This window comes from Stenella coeruleoalba, assembly GCF_951394435.1.
Source record: "Stenella coeruleoalba genome assembly, chromosome: X".
Lineage (NCBI taxonomy): Eukaryota > Metazoa > Chordata > Mammalia > Artiodactyla > Delphinidae > Stenella > Stenella coeruleoalba.
Window position 1 is genome coordinate 36,099,931 of NC_137152.1, and position 19,902 is coordinate 36,119,832.

General features: G+C 40.7%; 1 long non-coding RNA gene across 2 annotated transcripts in view; it reads right to left on the minus strand.

Moving 5' to 3' along the window:
• LOC307180930 overlaps positions 1-19,902 on the minus strand; it is a 124,548-nt gene that overhangs the window by 23,381 nt on the left and 81,265 nt on the right. Inside the window, exon 4 of one of the 2 annotated variants that reach the window (XR_013825804.1) lies at positions 15,747-15,915. The exons of the other annotated variant lie outside the window; for it this stretch is intronic. This is a non-coding gene — a long non-coding RNA (uncharacterized lncRNA). The remainder of the gene's footprint in view (positions 1-15,746; positions 15,916-19,902) is intronic. 2 annotated transcript variants of the gene reach the window in all.

The following is a 19,902-nucleotide window of genomic DNA, read 5'->3' on the forward strand; positions in this document are numbered from 1 at the left end:
GAGCTTCCAGTCCCTGACTGAATGTGGAACATACTTGTAAAGTCTCTGAACTTTGAAAGCAGTCCCCAAGCCACACACAGATCCAACAGCAAAGGGTGGAAGGCTTACTGGCTCAGGGGGCATAAGCTCAACCTCTGGCCAATCACTGACTGACCAATAAGCTCTGCTGACCACGGATGACCTCCAGGATGCCACGCTTAAAATAAGAATAAGGAAAAAACATGAGCAGTTATATCACAAGCTGCACACTGCAAGAGAAATAGATTTTACAGAATTAGTCCAGGCAAGTCACTAAACAAATAAGCAAACAAACAACATAAAATGAGCAACAAGAACAAAAAGGCTGGTAAGAGAGGGGCAGGAGGGAAGTGGACCTGGGTAATCAGAATCCAGAGTTAATCCAACATATTCTGTAAAATGTCCAATTTTCCCCCAAATGGTAAGATAGTTAAAAAAAAAATAGAAAGAAAGAAAAGAAAAGAAAGAAAGAAAGGAAAAAAAAACAAACAGGAAACTGTGACCCATGCATAGGGCAAACCAGGCAATAGAAGCTGCCACTGAGGGGGCCAAGATGTTTAACTTAGTAGAAAAATACTTCAAAGCAGCTATTATAAATATGTCCAAAGACTAAAGGAAAGCATGTTTTAAAAAATTAAGGTATGATGACACGGCTCATGAAATAAAGAATATCAATAAAGAAATACACATTTTTAGGGAATTCCCTGGCAGTTCAGTGGTTAGGACTCCATGCTTCCACTGCAGGGGGCCTGGGTTCAATCCCTGGTCAGGGAACTGAGATCCCGCAAGCCATGCTGTGCAGCCAAAAAATAAAGACACACATTTTTAAAAGAACCAAAGAGAAAAGTAGCATTGAAAAGTATAATAACTGAAATGAAAAAGTTACTAAAGGAGCTCAACAGTAGATGTGAGCTGGCAGAAGAAAGAATCAAGGAGATTGAAGATAAATCAAAAGAGATTATGCAATCTGAAGAAAAGAAAGAGGAAAGAATGAAGAAAATGAACAGTCTCAGAGACAGTTGATATCATTAAGCACACCAACATATGCATAATGGGAGTGCTGGAAAGAAAGGAGAGGGAGAAAGGGGCAGACAAAATATTTCTACGAATAATGGCTGAATTTCAAATTTTATGAAAAACTCCTAATTTTTGATGATGAAATCCAATCAAGAAAATCAGTATATATCCAAAAGAATTGAGAGCAGGGTCTCAAAGAGGTAGTGGTACACCCATGTTCATAGCAGCATTATTCACAATAGCTAAAACACGGAAGCAATCCAAGTGTCCATAGATAAATAAATAAGCAAAATGTGGTATATCCATACAATGGAATATTATTCAGCTTTAAAAAGGAGTGAAAGGGACTTCCCTGGTGGCGCAGTGGTTAAGAATCCACCTGCCATTGCAGGGGACACAGGTTCGAGCCCTGGTCTGGGAAGATCCCACATGCCGCGGAGCAACTAAGCCTGTGCACCACAACTACTGAGCCTATGCTCTAGAGCCCATGAGCCACAACTACTGAGCCCACGTGCCACAACTACTGAAGCCCACACGCCTAGAGCCCATGCTCCACAACAAGAGAAGCCACTGCAATGAGAAGCCCGTGCACCACAATGAAGAGTAGCCCCCTCTCACCACAACTAGAGAAAGCCTGCACGCAGCAACAAAGACCCAACTCAGTCAAAAATAAATAAATAAATTTATTTAAAAAAGAAAAAAGGAGTGAAGTTCTGGCATGTGCTATGACAAGGATGAACGTTGAGGACATTATGCTAAGTGAAACGTCAGTCACAAAAAGACAAATACTGTATGATTCTACTTACATGAGATACTCGAAGTATCTCATATTTTGAATACTTTGAGTAATCAAAATCATAGAGACAAAAAGTAGAATGGTGGTTTCAAGGGCCTGGGGGGGAGGCGGAAATGGGCAGTTATTTTTAATGAATAGAGACTTTCAGTTTTACAAGATGAGAAGAGTTCTGGAAATTGATGGTGGTGATGGTTGCACAACATTATGAATGTATTTAATACCACTGAAATGTACACTTTAAAATGTTTAAGATGATAAATTTTATATTCTGTGTATTTTATCACAATAAAAAAATGGGACAAAAAATCATGGGATAGAGGCTTTGCTGCAGATTTCCTAGGAAAAGGTGTATAACACAAAAATTCCATGCCTGCCCCATGTGACAAATAACTCCTTAATGCCTGAACTGGCTGTCCTGGGGGGACAACTTACTGGAGCACTTTGTGGGTAATTTTCCCACAGCTTCACCCATTTGCTTCTCACAAGACCCTGAAAAATAGAAAGGGTAGTAATTACAAGCCACACCATGATTGGTACAGCACGCTTCCATAACTGACTTGTCTGCAATGAACTAAGACCAGAGTCAAGGACAAGCAGGCCACTTCCACTCCACACAACGTGCTCGACCTACTCCCCTCTCATCACCACGGAGTACACAGAGAGGCCCTCTGAACTGACTGTCTACACCAAGGTCTGCAAACTTTTTCTATAAAGGGCCAAATAGTAAAGAGTCTAGGCTTTGTGGGCCATATGGTCTCTGTTACAACTACTCTGCCATTGTAGCAGGAAAGCAGCCATAATATGTGAAGAAATGGGAGTGGCTATGAGCCAAAAAACTTTATTTACAATTGGTGCAGCCACTATGGAAAACAGTATGGAGGCTCCTTAAAAAACTAAAAATAGAGTTGCCATATGATCCAGCAATCCCACTCCTGGGCACATACAGTAAGTCCCCTACATACAAACGAGTTCCATTTGGAGAGCAAGTTTGCAAGTCCAATTTGTTCATAAGCAACAGAGTTAGCCTAGGTACCCAACTAACACAATCAGCTATATAGTACTTTACTGTAATACTTTTCACACAAATAATACATTAAAAAAAGATACAAAAAATAAAGAAAACATTTTTAATCTTATAGTACAGTACCTTGAAAAGTACCATAATACAGTACAACAGCTGACATCCAGGGGCTGGCATCGAGTGAACAGGGAAGAAGAGTTACTGACTGGAGGAGGGAGAGGAGGTGGGAGATGGTAGAGCTGAAGGATCGTCAGCAATAGGAGACGGAAAGCAAGCTGCAATTTCACTCACGCCTGACGCTGATGGCACAGGTTCTGGTTCCTTGCTGGATTCAGTTCTATCTAGCCTCTTGAAAAAAGGATCCAGTGATGTCTGGGTAGTACTGTACCAGCTACATCACCACTGCCTTTACACTTGCTTTCAGACATCCTGGGCTTGAAATAAAGATACTGTACTACTGTACTCTATACAGTACTGTACAGTAAAGTACACAAAAGCACAACCACTTGTAGAGGATGCACGCACGCTGACAGTGTACACCAGACACATGAACTAACTTACGTGACTGGACGTGCGAACAGCCATTTGCATCTCTGAAAGTTTGCAACTTTAAGGTTCGTATGTAGGGGACTTACTGTATCCGGAAAAGATGAGAACTCTAATTCAAAGAGATACATGCACCCCAATGTTCACAGCAGCACTATTTACAACAGCCAAGACACGGAAGCAACCTAAGTATCTGTCAACAGATGAATGGATAAAGAAGATGTGGTATATATATATATATATATATACATATATATATTCCATTGTATATATATGTACAATGGAATATTACTCAGCCATAAAAAAGAATGAAATAATGCCATTTGCAGCAACACGGTGGACTAGAGTTTATCATACTAAGTGAAGTCAGTCAGAAAGAGAAAGACAATTATCATATGATATAACTTATATGTGTAATCTAAAATATGATGCAAATGAACTTATTTACAAAACAGAAACAGACTCACAAACATAGAAAACAAACTTATGGTTACCAAAGGGGAAAGGGGTTGGGGGAGGGATAAATTAGGAGTTTGGGATTAGCAGATACATACTACTATATATAAAATAAATAAACAATAGGTCCTACTGTATAGCACAGGGAACTATATTAAATATCCTGTAATAAACCATAATGGAAAAGAATATATATATGTGTGTGTACATATACATAACTGAATCACTTTGCTGTACACCAGAAACTAACACAACATTGTAAATCAACTATACTGCAATAAAAAATTTAAAGAAGAAAAGAAAAAAAACTTTATTTACGGAAACAGGTGGCAGACTGGATTTAGCCCAAAGACCCCAGTTTGCCTATCCTGGGTCTGCATGCTTGCCATGCAGGCAGTCCCACCAGGACCCTCACCACTAAAGAGTCAGCTCCTTGATGCAAAATCTCTTGACTGTGAAATTGTCTCAGGGTTGCCTTGGGCATAAGGAACACCTGGCTGCTCGTGGAACTAGCTGGATGCTGCTCAGGGCATCTACCATTCTCCTTGTCCCAGCCCATTTCCTCTCTCATGCTCCCTGCTCCACTTGCAAGTCAGCTCTCTTAACTCCCTGAGGGAGTTTCTGATTCTCTAGGATTTCACTTCAGTCTAGATTGTATCCCCACCCTCCTTTCCACTGTGCTTCTCTGCTCCCCCAAAGCACAAAGATCACCTGGGCAGCTAAATCCCACTGATTTGCCTCTGATCAGCCAAGATGTTCCTCTCCTAGCGCTCACCACAGCTCTTCTATCTTTGAGTAAAATGGCATGCCCCTGGAGCCTCAATTTCTTTGTTTTTTTAATGGTATGTGATACCTCAAACTTTTATTGAATAAATTTTGCATGTAACATAGTACGAATTGAAGGTGTACATTTATATATTGTAATATGTTTGCCCATGTATCTCTATTTATCACATTATATAATTACAGCACAGTATTATTTTCTATATTAATTATACTGTGCATTAGATCTCTATGGTGCATTTACTATTCTTTACAAGTCTGTACCCTTGAACACCATCACTCTTATACCCCTGCCCCCCATTCCCTGGTAACCACCATTTTACTGTTTTTTATAGGTTTCACTTGTATAGATTCCACATACAAGTGAGATCATACAGTACTTGTCTTTCTCTGTGTGACATCCTCCTTAGCTTAATGCATTCAAGGTCCACCCATGTTGTCACAAGTGGGAGGATGCTTTCGCATCCCGGAGCCTCAGTTTCTTTCAACAGCTTCCCTTTCTCTCCATGCCGGCTCTAATCAGATCACTGAATTCCATAGAAATGGTGGTCTATTATCAATTTTTCATCGAATGAGCATTTTCAAAGCCTCATTCATTCAGCCATTTCAGCAAATATTGATTAAGTTCTTGCTATGGGATGGACAAGACAAGCATAGCCCTGGCCCCTTTGAAATTAGCAGTCCAGTTTGGAAAGCAGGTCAATAGGCAATCAGAACAGAGAGGATCCTGGGGGAAAGTGTAGGAGGAGTGCCTAATTCCATTTCTTAATCTGTTTTCTCTGTGCAGAGTAGGATAAAACAATATAATCTTCACTGACCCGGGGCAAGGCATCCGGCTTCATCAGTGGGCTTTTTAACAGGAAGACAAGCACTGCTGCTTCCCACACTGGGCCTATCTTTTTGAGTGTGCAGGAGTATTCTTGAACACATGGCAGGTTTGTATTCCTTTGGGGTTTTTTGCCAGCTCTGGTTGCCGCCTAACAGCACTCACACCAGAGGTCAAGGGACCTTCCAGGTTCCCTGCATAGCCAGTCCAGTCCTTGGCTTTAGCCTTTCATAAGTGGGGGAGAAACGTGCCCAGCTCTTAGACTGTGGATCTCAGCATATTAAGGGTCTGTAGAAGCTCTCCACGAGTTATTAACTGAAGCCCATGCAAAGAAAATAGTACATTGGAAAACTTTCTGTTATGTAGGCTGGCTACCATGGTAACAACAAATTTCTCCCAGATCTGGGCGATTTTAAATGCAAAGTGGATTGAAAAATCTGTTTGAATTTACAGGATTTAAAGCTTCATGGAGGGTCACAAGGTGGTAGGTGCTACAGATTAACCACACAGATAATATTGGTATCTCCATTTGGTAAATTGCTTCTCATTGATTCTACCTTACCTGGCACATCAGGCCACCCTCTGGCCATTTCTCATAACAGAAACAAAACAAAGCAAATCCAAGCCTTTTTACATATGCAGTGAAGGCTGTTTCTCCACAGAAACATTTGCTCAGAGTCCAAGGCTCTGCCCCATGCTTGAATCCACTGTGTAGGCTCTGGCAGGGGCCCTATGTCATCAACAGGTTGATGGACCTCATAGGAAATGTGCTTGCTTGCCAATTAGGCTAGAATCCTGGTTCACCTCATGGAATGGTGGGGTGGTGGTGGTAAGCAGTGGGTCTTTTAAAAGTTATTTGTATTTTTTTAATCCCTGCCATAAGTGTATTAAGATTTTAGTGGACATAAGCAGTCATAAAATATTCTTAAGACCCAATATCGTGAATCAGGGATATCTGGAAATGGAAGAAAGTATAGGGTCTTCAAGTCAGACAGAGAAAGACAAATATCATATGATATCGCTTATAGGTGGAATCTAAAAACATGATACAAATGAACTTATTTACAAAACAGAAATAGACTCACAGACATAGAAAACAAACTTATGGTTACCAAAGAGGAAAGGAGGGGGAAGGATAAATTGGAGTTTGGGATTAACATACACACACTACTGTCTATAAAGTAGATAACCAAAAAGGACCTACTGTGTAGCACAGGGAACTATACTTGGTATCTAGTAACAATCTATAAGGGAAAAGAATCTGTAAAAGAATAGATATATACATATGTACAACTGAATCACTTTGCTGTACACCTGAAACTAACACAACATTGTAAATCAATTATATTTCAATAAAAAAATTTTTAAGTATAGGGTCTTCAAATAATCATGGTCAGAATATTTGCTTAAATGCCACACACTTGTTGATGGTTATAAGTCGTGGGTATCAAGTTTTGCTTCACTCTTAGAATAGTACAAAGATTTTTGAATCAGACTGCCTAGTTCAGGCCGGGGCTCTTCTGCTACTGCTTATGTGACTTTGGACAGGCTACTTGGCTTTTTTAGCTTTAGTTTCCTCATCTGAACCTACTTCACAGGGTTGTGAGGATTAGACAGGGCTAAGTACATAGCACCTGGCACATTGGCTAAGATGCAATACAGTGTACTTTGGAATGGAATGGTTAACAGAAATCCAGAGGTCTATGAGAGCAAAGAGGAGTCTCAGACACCCCTGAAAGGTCCCTTACAAGCCTTCCTGGGACCTCAGTTGTGGACATATAGGAGAAAGCTGGGGCCAGAAAGCACCAATGGAAGAAGAAGAGAGAAAGTTGGGGACAGCATCACGGAAAAAACTCGTCACTAGACTGTGTGCATCAGGAAGGTGGAAACCAGGGCTGCTTTATGTCTGTGTCCCCTGAACAGGCTGAGTACTTGAGCACAGTAGGTGCTCAATGTCTGCGGAATTGAATAGAAATCATTGAACTGAAAGGATCTGGAAGCCTCCCAGAACTGGAGTCAATGCAAGGGGAAACAGAACAATTCTGTTGCCAGAGCATCAGACTGACGCTGGGAACATTGAGTCACAATCATGGGTGTTGTTGGGGTCATTTATGAGGTGAGTCATAAGTAATCTGTTAATAATAAAGTATGGGATGTTCTGAATGATGTGCTCTTTCACAGATTAGAGCAGATTCAAGGTTATCACTATAGCAATGATGTAGCACAATACGCTTTATCGAGTGCGTTTGCTTGTGGGGGCGTTGTACACCTGTATGTGCTGACTGCAGAATAGGTCAAAGCAAACAAGAAAAAATAAAAGCAAATGAGAGTCACTGACTCAGACTGCAGGAGAGGTGGGCCCAGTTTGATTTCCAGTGTGAACCAGAGAAAGTCAATTCCTTTCCTCCATCTTTCCCCCCAGGACCCAGGGTGGGTGATGCTGCTTTTTTTACAGGAAAACAGCAGAGAAATGACATTTAAAGGTTGATTTTAATAATATAAAAACTGAAACCATACCATTCATATTTTCTTGGCATATTAGGCATTACAAATGCTTTCGTATGAATTATCACTTGTTAGAGGATCAACTTGGCTTAAGTGATGGCCTGTATTTGAAGGCTGACTATGACAGCAAGCAGTGTAAACATTGCAGGGATGTCGTCTAAATGAGATCTGAGAGGTGGGGTCTTTATCCATGGAACACACACCAGCTTTGTGTTAGGGATTTCATGATCCACCTCTTCCCAACGGCTCATCCCACACCCAGACATATCTCCAAATATGGGAAGGGGGGAGGGAGGAAGGAAGGAAGGGAAGGAGGGGAATGTTTATTTGTCTTGACAATCAAGCAATCTGGGGGGAAGCGGTTGTATCTTTTGGTTTTCGAGCCCAGTTTGCCCTCCAGTCTCACAAGGCAGGTAAGAGGAGAAAGGCTTAGAGGCTGACCATGGAAACCTGAAATTCACAGTCAAGATCGCATCAATCTCACAAAGCCTTTTCCCTGTTCTCCCACTGAGATTCCTATGGGCCACGCTGGCCCAACCAGCCCTCAGCAGAGGTTGGTTCCAAATCCCCTGCCACCATGGGTTGCTTGTCACACCTAGATAGGGCCTATGACTTCAAACAATGACCTTTTCAACTGGCTGCTCTGCTTCGCTACTTAATTACACAGACTATGCATTTATGGGTAAAAGGAAATGTGTCTCCATATACAATCACTGAGTAAGGGAGATATGGCTGAAGCCTTGATTCCTATTTTAATGAACGTGATTTACTCTGATACCTGCATCCCATAAGAGGAGGGTAAACCTCTTGAGGTCACTGATCATATCTCATTGCATTCTTTACAATGCCTTGGCCAGTGCTAGACACATAATAATAACAGGTATTAACTCAAAAGAGTTAGCTGTAGGAATATTGGCCTTGTTTCGTTTTATTCACTTCTTGTTGCTAAGTGTTTGTTGCTGTTATTGTTATTTTAAGGTTATTTCTCTGCCCAAATGCTATCCTTTTATGGGGATACCCAGAAATGAAATGATATCGTGGCTACCCATTAAAAATAAATAAATCAGCAAAGTAAAACCCAGGGAGGCTGTACTTCACACCGCTGTAAGGTACACTTAAAAATGGTTAAGATGCAACAGTTGTTATATTTAACCACCATGCCAGGTATTTTTGGAACCAAAATAATGTTAAAAAAATTAAATTTGTTAAATATTAAAAAAAAGATGGTTAAGATGGTAAATTTTGTTATGTTTTTTACCTCAAAAAAAAAAAAAAAAAACCCAGGCAGGTTGAAGCCAGATGTCTCACTTCTTGTACGTGCTAAAGGATGGCACAGGGCACGGCACTGTTTGCAAGGGGCAGTTACACAGCCATAACCCTCGTATCCAGTAATGTATTTACAATGAATCTTTTGCAGCAATAGATCAAAGAACAGCTTTTATTGACCTATATCCACATTTGACTGTACAGCAAATTAGCACAAACACACACCCAGAGACCAGCTTCAGTTTCCTCTTACCACACTGGCTCTCTAAAGCGAAATAAATCTTCTGTCCTAAAAACAGAGTTTTGCAAAGAGGAAACTTCTGAAAAACAAGCATTTGTCACTGAGGTTAACAGGGCTCAACTTGAAAAATGACCTTTTGGCTCATGAGAAAACATAACTCTCTCCTAAACTACTATGGGTGAGAAGGGGTGGGAGGGGGGAGAAGAACAGTGGGAGTATGGAGAAAAACAGTGGGAGTATAGAGAACATGATGAATGAAGCAAACAGAAAGACACATATATGTGCGTGTGTGTAGACCCGTTCACAAAACGTCCATTATTTGCATGTTTCATTTCCAAAGGTCCAGATAATGTCAGGTAAAAGTGTAACTTATGACTCAGTCAGGGCCATGCTTTTGCTTTGATAAATCAATGTTAGCTAAGTCAATTAGGGTGGAGGTGGCCAAAAAAAAAAAAAAACCAAGATGATAAGTGGCAGATGCATTGTTCAGCGGAAAGACAGAATAAGGTAGCTCTCACTTTGAAGAACTGAGTTCAGAGGTTTCAAAGTGCACACAGGAAATGCTCCAACAGCATAAACTGTGCCCCAAGCATCATTCCAGCAAACTTTCAGCCCTCCACATGGCTTTATCTGATCGCCCGATGCTCTATCTCCAGATCCAAGGTACCCACAAAGAAAAAACGCTTTGTGATAAAATCAAGAGCTCAGGGCTCTGATCACCTTTCTGATCAGTGAAGACTGGTAGGTGTCGAGATGAGACTGTCAGATGGTCAGAATCTGGTAGGTTCTCCTGAGTTATTGGAATCTTGATTTTTTTGTTGGTTTCTGGTTCTGAATGTACTTAGGCACACACAGTGACTGTTTTCATCACAGATATAACAAGTTGACTACCAAAAAGGAAAAGGACGTAGAGCTCCAAACCAGGCCTGTAAAACATTATAAACTCATCTCTGGCTCTCAAAAATATCTACAAGGCAATATTTTGGTGATGATGAATATACACTGAGCCTTGGGTACCCCTTGGACCAAAGGCGGAGAAAACCCAGCATTTAGGGCACCCCATTTTGCTTTTTTGAGGTGCTTTTTTTTTAAGGCACCAATTGAAGTAGTATAAATTAAATCTAGAAGACCAAATTGTGAATGCTACTATTTCCCCAACACCAAATAGTATCCACAGAACAGAGAGGTGGAATTGGATGAAAAGTCTTCATGTAAGAAAAGCAATGTTCTTTTCTCTCTGCTACTCTGTGGTTCGCCCTCATTGTGTGGGATTTGGGGCCCACGGTTAGGAGAAGAAAGTGTATACTTTGAGGATAACAGCAAAACAGCGACAAACACATTTTGTGGGAGAAGAGAATACATTAATTGTATATCAGGCTTGAGAATCAGGTACTACAAGTTAACATGGAAAGGTTTCACAGAAAATTGTTTATGTCAGAGGAGATGATGTCCAAGCTTTCAAACATCCTGGCTGTATAAATCTTCAGGGGAAATCAATGTAGTCATCACAGATAATTCACAAGAAGTAGTTTGTGATCATAACTGAATACTTCCACAAATGTTTTCTTAAGAAAAACCATAGAAAATGAAGTTAGTCATAGAATAACTGGATACTCTAATAAACATATACCCCTCAGAAATGTTCCAGATATAAGATCTTGCTGCTTTCCTTATATCTCTTTAACCTGTGAAAAACTCCTCTTCTTTACAACTTATGTGTCAGGTATTGCAAAACTCAAAATATGCACTTTTGATGAGGCCACTGATCATAAAGAGAGAAAAAAGTTGTTGGTAGCAATGCTGTGGTTTATCACGTGCTATACAGAACCAGTGTGAATTTCCCTTATTTGATTTATAGAATTAAATTGCAAACATAAAATTCAAACAACAGCCCCCATGATGATTCCTCTCTTTGCTTTTCTCTACTTGGTTTCACTGGGAGACTAGCCTACTGCCTCCCTCGGACACCTCAGGAGTCCCTGGGCCTCTGTTATTAACCCTGAAGGCATGAAATGGAGAAGTCATTTTCTTTAATTGACCATGACTTTATAGTCAGTGGTCTATAGTCACTCTGTCTAAGCAGGCCCATGTGGGAGAAAGGAAAAAATGAATTTTCCAGAATAATGGGAAAGTCTGAATCCAAGGAATTTTCCTGGACTGCTGGGACTCAGTAAGGCAACACTGCCAAGGTACAAAGCAGCATCCCTCAGGGCAGCACACTTTAAACACATGGTCATGAGGGTCTTAATAGCTGTCTTCCAGAATAAGCAACATGTTAGAGGAGCCTCTATGGAGATCTCTAATTGCTACTCAGCCAGCACAATGGTAAACCATATGTTTAATAGAAACAGGGGGAAAGAAATCCAATAACTCGTTTCCTGAGCAATCAAACAAAGTCAAACAAAGGAATACTAATGGTGGTATAGCTGAGGAAAAATTTTCTCTACCCTCTTAGACTCTGTTCTTGGGGCCTGTGAATTAAACTGACAAAAGACAGATTAACGGGAGAAAAGGCATATGTTTCTTTATCGATGCTAATATTTTTATGTGCACAGGGGCTTCACAGAAACAAAGTGAAACCCAAAGGCAGTTAGATCTTTTAACAAAGGGCAATAAATTGTGGAGAAATGATTAGACAAGGAAAAGGGGTTTGGGTTCTTAGGGGCAGTAAACTGTGGGAAGGTGACTAGGAAATGTATGGTAGATAGGGTTGTTCAGTAGAATCTGTTATACAGACTCAAGTTGCTCTCTGATAAGAGTCTTGTCCTCTTCCTTGTATAGAAGAGGGGGACACCTTTACAAATGGAAGTTTATGTCACTTTTACCATGGGAAATTTATGCCCTGCTTTTAGGCAGAAAGGGGGAGTTCTTCCTTTGTCTGCTGCTTCTCAATTGCCTTCAACTCAAATCATCTTTATGCCAAAATGGCATATTTTAGGGTAGCATGTTCTAGGGTAGCATCCCCTTCATTGGTGATTATATCTATGCCTGCAAGGCAATCGATTTCATCCTTCCTTTGCAGACGGTAGACAGCAACAGAACACAGGAACCAATGAGAAACTCCCAGGAATTTGAGGCACAAAAGTGGGTTCACATCTCATTACTCCTTTCTCCATCTTCTTCTCTCCCTCAGTCTCTTTTCAGAATATAAGATGCTAAACTTTGACTTTTTCTTCATCCCGCCTCAGGATGTAGCTTTGGGGCAATAGGGGCAGCTGTGGCCTACAGGTAATGCTTGATCAAAGACCCTCTTTCTCAGGCCCTTCCTGGAACTCCTCCTCCTTGACTCCCATCCCTGCTTTTGGCTTCCCCAGGCTTCTGAGTCCTCTACTCAAATGGGGGAAGTTGGCCTCATCTACCACGGCCTCCGGATCTCTAGGCTATGCTAGGAAGTTCACTTCCTTATTCCAGTGATACAAGTATTATATTTTAAAGCCCTGTAAAACATTCTGATGCCTCTCACTGAAGGGGATCAGAATATGACACCCCAAATTATGCCACTTTGGCATAAGGATTATTTTGAACTGAAGACAATTGAGAAAAAGCAATCACAAGAAGAGTTCTCTCACAAGTTTCCCTTGTGAACATGTCCCCCTTTCCCATACCAGGAAGAGGACAAAAACACGTCACTGAGACAGAGAAGGTACCAAGATGAGTCTGCATAAGCAAACCTGTTAAATAGCCTTTGTCCACCATTAATTTCCCCCACATATTTCCTAGTCACCTTCCTACATTTTATTGCCCCTGAAAGCCCAAACCCCCTTTCCTTTACCTAGTCACAGTTTATCACCCTTTGTTAAAATGGTATATAAGCACTCAAGCTTGATAAATTTTGGGGGATTTCACTTCTTTTCTGTGAAGCCCCCATGAATGAAAAACATATTAACATCAATTTCTCCTGTGAATCTATTGTTTGTCACTTTAATTCGCAGGTCCCAGCTATAGAACAGAAGAGGAGAGAGTAAAAGTTTTTCTCCCCTAAATTACTGTCTGTCTCACTGTCTGTCTAGTTGATAAATATGTGTTGACTGGGACTTTCATGGTGGTCCAGTGGCTAAGACTTCACGCTCTCAATGCAGAGAGCCTAGGTTCAATCCCTGGTCAGGGAACTAGATCCCACATGCTGCAACTAAGAGTTCGCATGCCACAACTAAAGATCCCACATGCCACAATGAAGATCCCACATGTGGCAACGAAAATACCGCGTGCCACAACTAAGAACTGACGCAGCCAAATAAATAAATTAAATATTTTTAAAAAATATGTATCGACTGACAGACTGTCAGGAGAGTCTACATGTACCAGAGCCTGTGACAGGTAAGAGCTCTCAGCTCAGAGGCAGCTGTGCCATGCTCATATGACAGAGCTTGGGAGCAAGTCTTAATGATTAGCCACAAAAGGAAAGTGCAAAGGGGCACAGTTTCTCTTTAGAGAGCTCCAAGATACCATCAATCTCTGTCCCAGCCTAGGGAAATCTGGAAAAAAAAAGTGCCTCAAGCACTAAGGAATGGGGAATGCAGGGGCAAAATGGGTAATGAGTCAGAAAGGAATGTCTGCTAACCCACACTCACATACCTGCATGCCTATGTGAAGACAGCCCTGCATAAATTCTTTTACCCATACCATGTACTTCTGAGGGCATTTTTCCACGTGAGAATCTGCCCTGTGCTTTACAGAACAGTAAGTAGGTCACTTATTTGCTTTCGGATGTAACTCTGCAGAAGTGTGTTGTCACTGTGATATCTTTTTTTCTCTCATGCTTTCTCAGTATCACCAGCCTCGGCGTTCTTCGTTAGATAATAGATTGAAATTCATGCAGTGGCCCGAAAATCACTGCTCCAGAGGAAAATGGGGGAGGAGGTGGTCAATCAAAGCCTGGGCTAGTGGGTTTGGTGTTTTTGGTTGTTTGTCTTTAAATAAATGAGCCTAGAACAATATTTCCCCAATTCGAAAACAGATGCTTTTTAGAGTCAATTTCTTATGCAACAATATAAAAATAAGACATTAAATCCAGGAATGAGAAGTAATTCTCCAACATGGTTTTGTTTTGAATCTCTACCTCTTCACTTAGATACAGGTTTGGGGAAAGAGCTCCATCTAAAGAGCCCATATTTCCATCTGTTACTTTAGATATCAGGTCAGAGTTAGTACTTTTAGAAAGCTTGACAGATCTCTTTGATGCAACAGGGGAAAAAAAGACATACTTTCTAAGCAGTAGAATCCAAGATATCCCTGCTCTTTGTCTCCATGATGCAATGGGTCACTTTGGAGACTCTCAGCAAAATAAGCCCAAAATGGCCATCAGGATTAAGGCATCTGCTGGCCAAAACAGCTGCAGAGCAAGTGGGTTCTCCATCCCAAGTTCCCATTCTCCTTGTGATTTCTCTTTAGTGCAAGAGGTGTGACAGAGAGCAAGATGACATGGGCAAAGCAGCATCTTCGTCATCCTTCTCATCTTGCCAAGGAACAACCCAACCAGGATTCTATGCATCTTTATGTGACAAAGAAATAAAATAAGGTAGAAAATTGTGGAAGAGGGAAATCAACTTTGGCCAAAGGTTCTCAAGCCCACCTCAGTCTTTGGTTAAAAAGTACACATACGGTTTTCTGGGGGGTGGAGGGGGGAGTGCGGAGACAGGGCAGGGGTTAGAGGTAAGCAGATAGAGGGGACACTTCTCTTAAGGCAATATGTAGAAAGCAAAATTTCTTGCCCTTGTAGAGAAAATTCATACTTCAGGGGAAAACTCTTTATTGCCTAAAGCACTTGTTTCCTACAGGAGCTATTCTATAACTCTGTAAGTTGTAGAGAAGGGATAGACATGTGAATTCTGTCCTGCCTGGTTCAACTTACCTCCTTCATTGTGGGGGGCTGGGGGCGGGGAACGTTTGCCTCCATTTGTAATTCATTTCAACATTCTTTACTCCCTATAAATCTGGGCTGCTTCTTTTTTAAATCAGTTATAACACGTGCCTAGTTCCCTCAGTTATTACGAGTAAAATAAAATCTTTAACACATGTTCATTTTTATGTCTGTATAAGGATCAGGATTTTACCTTTTTTCTAAAAATTGTCTTGTAACACCCTTGTAAGACTTCTTTATTGGGTAGCAGCAGAAGGAAACGTGGTGGAGCCCTTCAGGCTGCAGGAGGCTAGCACAGGGTCATCTGATCTACAGGTAAGGGGAGCGAACTGGCTCTTCTCAGGGGACATGCCCTTTCTCCCCTCTAATCTTACAGGTTAATACCACCATCCAAAACATGAATTTAGTCACCTTTCAGGAGAAGGCATCCGTTCCATTTTCGAAGGCATTACTTCTGGCTCCTCTCTCCACTTGCAGGTTTCTCACGCTCTCGATTTGCAGATCGCTGTGTGGGAGAGCTGCAGCTTCACCCAGTGGGCAGGGCTGGGTTTCTGTTATCCGGCCTGCAACCCCCTGCGCTCTGCCAACACACAATGATCAGTGGCATTCCTGAAATTCCTGACATAGCAGAGAAGCCAGGCTTGGCCCTGCAAACGCCCTTGAACTGTGGTTCTGACCCTAATGGGGCATTTATCTTTTATTCACAGCCAGAGGTTAGGACCTATTTATGTAAATCCTCCGCCAAGGGTCAATTCATCTTGACCCCCTGGTTTTCATTTCTCTAATTGTCTCAGGTATTTTTTAGACCCCTTGGAAACTCTTCATTCAGTGAAAAGCTTCGGGGTCAGTAAGAATTCAGTTACAAAGGGAAGGGGTGGAGGGCTGGAAGAGTTGAGAAGGCTTCCTTTGAAGTGTTTTAAGAAGCTTTCAGAGGCCACCCAGTTGACAAAGTAAAAACAGCAATGACCTTATGCACCCCATTTTATTCACGAAAAGTAAGCTTTCTTGAAATGGTATCCTCACCTAAGAAGTTGCTTAGAGCACACATTGTCCAATTTCAGTTTCCTAGAGCACGTATTGTCCAGTCACAGCGGTGGTAAGAGGTTGGGAAAGGAGCTATTAGAATGGAGGGCCTCTGGGCGGGCACTGGCTCCGAAGACAATTGTTCCCACTTAATGGGCCCCAGCATCCTCCTAGCTTTGCATTTTAAAAGGAGGCCCCAGAATAGTGAGAAAATACTTTATTCCTAAGAACTGACCCAGGTTACAGGGATTTCAGGCCACATGGGAAGCCAGCAGGGGAGATATTTAGAGGTCAACAGGTCTTTGGGGGGCCCTCAAATCATCTTGATTGAGAGCCTTGTACTCTAGCTTCCAACTCCCAGTAATGAAGACTTTGAGGAAAGGAATCAATTGGAAAGCAGCCCAACTGTTTAACAACCTTGACGGCGAATTTCTCCTTTTCACTAACTGGATTTTCGCCTTCTGTACTTTAAGCCTGTTGAATTTTTCCATTTTCACTTGAGAGTTGGTGGGCAGAATCTTCTCTTTTAAAAAAAAAAAAAACTTTTTTCTTTATTTGCTGTCAACATTTTATTATGAAAAATGTCTAACATACAGGAAAGTTGAACAAATAGTACTGTGAACACCCCATATACCCACCATTTAAATTCAACAAATGCTGACCTTTTGGTATATTTGCTTTATCTATATACACACTGTACATACATATTTGCTTTATGTATGTATATACATTTTTTTGCTGGTCTATTTAAAAGTAAATTGGAGACCTAAATGTAAGACCGAATACTATAAAACTCTTAAGAGAAAAACATAGGCAGAACACTCTTTGACATAAATCACAGCAAGATCTTTTGGGATCCACCTCCTAGAGTAATGGAAATAAAAACAAAAATAAACAAATGGGACCTAATTAAACTCAAAAGCTTTTGCAAGCAAAGGAAACCATAAATGAGATAAAAAGACAACCCTCAGAATGGGAGAAAATATTTGCAAACGAAAAACTGACAAAGGATTAATCTCCAAAATACACAAACAGCTCATGCAGCTCAATATCAAAAAAACAAACAACCTAATCAAAAAATGGGCAGGAGACCTAAATAGACATTTCTCCAAAGAAGACATACAGATGGCCAAGAGGAACATGAAAAGATGCTCAACATCACTAGTTATTAAAGAAATGCAAGTCAAAACTACAATAAGGTATAACCTCACACCGATTAGAATAGGCATCATTAGAAAATCTACAAACAATAAATGCTGGAGAGGGTGTGGAGAAAAGGGAGCCCTCCTGCACTGTTGGTGGGAATGTAAATTGATACAGCCACTGTGGAGAACAGTATGGAGGTTCCTTAAAAAACTAAAAATAAAACTACCATATGACCCAGCAATACCACTACTGGGCATATACACTGAGAAAACCATAATTCAAAAAGACACGTGCACCCCAATATTCATTGCAGCACTACTTACAAGAGCCGGGTCATGGAAGCAACCTAAATGTCCATCGACAGAAGAATGGATAAAGAAGATGTGGTACATATATACAATGGAATATTAGCCACAAAAAGGAACGAAATTGGGTCATTTGTAGAGACGTGGATGGACCTAGAGACTGTCATACAGAGTGAAGTAAGTCAGAAAGAGAAAAACAAATATCATGTATTAATGCATATATGTGGAATCTGAAAAAAATGGTATAGACGATCTTATTTACAAAGCAGAAATAGAGACACTGACGTAGAGAATAAACATATGGGTGTCAAGGGGGAAAGGGGGGTGTGGGATGAATTGGGAGATTGGGATTGACATATATACACTACTGATACTATGTATAAAATAGATAACTAATGAGAACCTACTATAGAGCACAGGGAACTCTACTCAGTGCTCTGTGGTGATCTAAATGGGAAGGAAATCCAAAAAAGAGGGGATATATGTATACATATAGCTGATTCACTTTGCTGTACAGTAGAAACTAACACAACATTGTAAAGCAACTATACTCCAATAAAAATTTTTTAAAATAAATAAAAAACAAAAAGACAACACACAGAATGGGAGAAAATATTTGCAAATGAAGCAACCAACAAGGATTAATCTCCAAAATATACAAACAGCTCATGCAGCTCAATATCAAAAAAAACCAAACAACCCAATCCAAAAATGGGCAGAAGACCTAAACAGACATTTCTCCAAAGAAGATATACAGATGGCCAACAAGCACATGAAAAGATGCTCAACATCACTAATTATTAGAGAAATGCAAATCAAAAGTACAATGAGGGGGCTTCCCTGGTGGCACAGTGGTTGAGAGTCCGCCTGCCGATGCAGGGGACACAGGTTCATGCCCTGGTCCGGGAAGATCCCACATGCCGCGGAGTGGCTGGGCCTGTGAGCCATGGCCGCTGGGCCTGCGCTCTGGAGCCTGTGCTCCGCAAAGGGAGAGGCCACAACAGTGAGAGGCCTGAGTACCACACACACACACACACACACACACACACACACACACACACACAAAAACTACAATGAGGTATCACCTCACACCAGACAGAATGGCCATCATCAAAAAGTCTACAAACAATAAATGCTGGAGAGGGTGTGGAGAAAAGGGAACCCTCTTGCACTGTTGGTGGGAATGTAAATTGATACAGCCACTATGGAGAACAGTATGGAGGTTCCTTAAAAAATTAAAAATAGAACTACCATGTGACCCAGCAATCCCACTCCTGGGTATATACCCAGAAAAGACAAAAACACTAATTCGAAAAGATACATACACCCCAATATTCATAGCAGCACTATTTATAATAGCCAAGACATGGAAGCAACCTAAATGTCCATCAAGAGAGGATGGATAAAGAAGATGTGGTGTATATATATATATATATATATATATATATATATATATATATATATATACACACACACACACACACAATGGAATACTACTCATCCATAAAAAAGAATGAAATAATGCCATTTGCAGCAACATGGATGGACCTAGAGAGTATCATTTTAAGTGAAGAAAGTCAGACAAAGACAAATATCATATGATATCACTTATATGTGGAGTCTAAGAAAATGATACAAATCAACTTATTTACAAAACAGAAACAGACTCACAGACATAGAAAACAAACTTATGGTTACCAAAGTGGAAAGGGGTGGGAGAGGGATAAATTAGGAGTTTGACATTAACATACACACACTACTATATATAAAATAGATAATCAACAAGGACCTACTGTATAGCACTGGGAACTCTACTGTAATAACCTATATGGGAAAAGAATCTGAAAAAGAATGGATATATGTATAACTGAATCACTTTGCTGTTCACCTGAAGCTAACACAATATTGTAAATCAACTATACTCCAATATAAAATAAAAATTAAATAAAATGATAAAATTCCTAAAAGACTGCAGTATAAAAATAAAAGTAAATTGGAGACATCATGACACTTCACCCCAAACACTTTAGCCTGCATATCCTAATATAAGTTCATTCTCATATATAGCTATCACAGAACGAGCACCCCTAAGA